The sequence below is a fragment of the Diadema setosum genome, chromosome 1 (genome assembly GCF_964275005.1).
Source record: "Diadema setosum chromosome 1, eeDiaSeto1, whole genome shotgun sequence".
Taxonomy (NCBI): domain Eukaryota; kingdom Metazoa; phylum Echinodermata; class Echinoidea; order Diadematoida; family Diadematidae; genus Diadema; species Diadema setosum.
Window position 1 is genome coordinate 28,618,871 of NC_092685.1, and position 2,696 is coordinate 28,621,566.

Here is a 2,696-nt window from a genome sequence, read left to right on the forward strand (position 1 = left end):
GCATTATACCTTGATATTTACAGTTTCATCATGGTGGAGCGAAAGGCATGAATTAATTGCATTACAATGGAATGAAAGAAAAGTGAGGGTAAAATAAGATTTCTGATTTATGAAATATGATTTAGTCTATATAACATGTATTAATTAATTATACAGGCGAACATTATTTACCTTGCCCATACAAGGGGGATTTCTAATCTAAAGCATTTCTGTTTTGATTCGTGTATCGCTTCCCATCGCATCACTTGTAAAACTCTTCCTTTCTTAAACAATGCAATCTCAATGTCTCCGTCACTTATCTATACTAATCAATACCCTTTCACTACTTCTTTTAATCTATTAACAAACATATGACATACATACATACATACATACACACAAACAAGCAAGCAAGCAAATAAAAACCACAATCAGATTCATAATTTCCTTAGCGCAGCTTGGTCAGGAAGTGTCTATAATATCATACTGTGTTGTCCAAACTTGGCAAAACCGATCTAGATTTTAATAATTCAGTTAGGCTCTCTACATTGCTTGAATTGTACTTATCCCCTCGCGGATGGTTCCTTCAGGGAAGTGTTTTCCAACTCCCTGGTTCCCAATTGAATAATGTCCTCCCTCCTTTTTTTGTGAACATTCCTCCTTTCCGGAATTCATAGATAAGATGAAATTAAACAACAACAACAAAACTTACGGGGGTCAGAGAGAATGTAATTGATCATTCCCGAGTCCGACATATCAAATTTAATGAAAGTAGCTCCAATTGTTCGTGTTTGGATACAAAATCTGTTTGAAAGAAACCAGTGTTTGTTTGATTGTTTCAAATTGAGGCAAAACTAAGTTGCCGACCCCCATCGCGAATGATCTGCCATATGAATGGTGATCATAGAAGGGATTAAATGTTTAAAATCATTATTTTGAAAACAATGTAGGCTTACTAGCTAAATCATCTTGTGAACACATGTTGTAGGCCCTATTAGTGCATTCGATCCTTGCTCCGCAAACAAGTCAAGATATAAACATACTTGTTTAACATTTTGATAATCACTGTTTCTCAAAGCCATGTTGCATGCGTTATGTTCCAAATTAAGACAACTGAAATTGGTTATGATCCATTCTTTCGCATGCGATGCGACTCATGTTGTGTCCACTACGATCAACAAAATCAATTCGTTGGCCTACTCTTTTTATACAACTCCACAATATTTGGTCATGATTTTGTCCACTTAACGTTAGTGCATGGGTAATTGTAATGAGATCAACATTAAAACACTATGCAAAGGCCTGAAGGGCAAAATATGCCGTGGACGCGGACTACTGTATCACCTATGTAGTTATGCCAGTCTATGTACTACTATCCAGTACCTGTATAGGCTAAGGTGAGTATCTAGTATGATATTGTACTACTTGTACTGCTAAGTATCTAGTCTATGGACTACCCACCAGACCACCTAAAGATAATATGCCGTTATATAGGCGTATGATGTTTGATCGATATTTTTGTCGCAGACCCTTTGTACTGACGTGGTAAGTCTAGCTAACCCTAACCCTCCCTCACGCGAACAGGTTTACGAGTCCCCCCCCCCCCCCCCCCACCCCTTTCCCCGGCCCTCCTCATGCCACTAGGATCTCGACGACGTTGCAAAAAGTGTCGCACCAATATCTGTTCTCATTTCATATTTTCTCTTCATGGAGCCCCACCCCAGGGATGCTGTTAGTCTTGAACGTAATCGCAATGTAGGTCATTGCAATGAACTTTGGATGACTCCGTCCCACCCTCTCATCCTAGGCAAGCCAACCAATGCATATTGAAATGGCCACGCTGAGGCGACCCCTCCACTTGCATTGCGTTGGTTGTTCGAGATTATTGTTTCCTTGACCATAAAGGTTTTGGTTATCTACGACCGTCCACCACAAACCGCAAATGAATAGAATACGGGGGTGCCCACACTCTGCAATCCTCGGGTGTGAGAGAACGAAACGAAACTTTTTCTGATTCTGTATCATTACAATACCAAATTGGGATTCGGGGTATGGATTAGCTCAGCCTTTACATGCTAGTGTTGTCAACGCATACATTTTAATGTTTGTTCCACTGAAAAACTGATTTGATTATTTTACATGGTATGGGCACACGCTATGTATTTTATCATTGACAAGGCAACTTCACGATGTTGTTAACCACCTAATGTTCGTCCGCCACGTTAATTTGTAAAATTCATAAGATATATCAGTGGTAATTTTCCACCATGAGGTTGAACAAGGAATAAGTTTGACTACTTATAGCACGGAAAATTCATGTTTGCGTCAATAAAATGTGATTTATGTTCGAAATTGAAAGAGCGGAGTGATATTTGACTGTGTTAGTGGGGTAAGCTAGCCCTGCCTTTGCGGTGGTCTGTACACGAGTGCGTTTGTGTACACCAGCCCTTCGTCGTACTCGCATCACACACACACACTTGCACAACACACAAAAATTATCTTGCCTATTCTCATCATCAATACACGTTCACTACGGTACCGCGCCGCGTACCGCGTTCGGTTTGGTTATGATACGTGCACACACGCACACACAACTCTCTATGTTCTGCTTCAATGGTCTACACACGTATCAGTACTACACACGCGCACATATTCATGTGAAACGCACAAAACTACCGGTATACGGTGTATGTGTATTATGCCGTATGTGTGTGTAG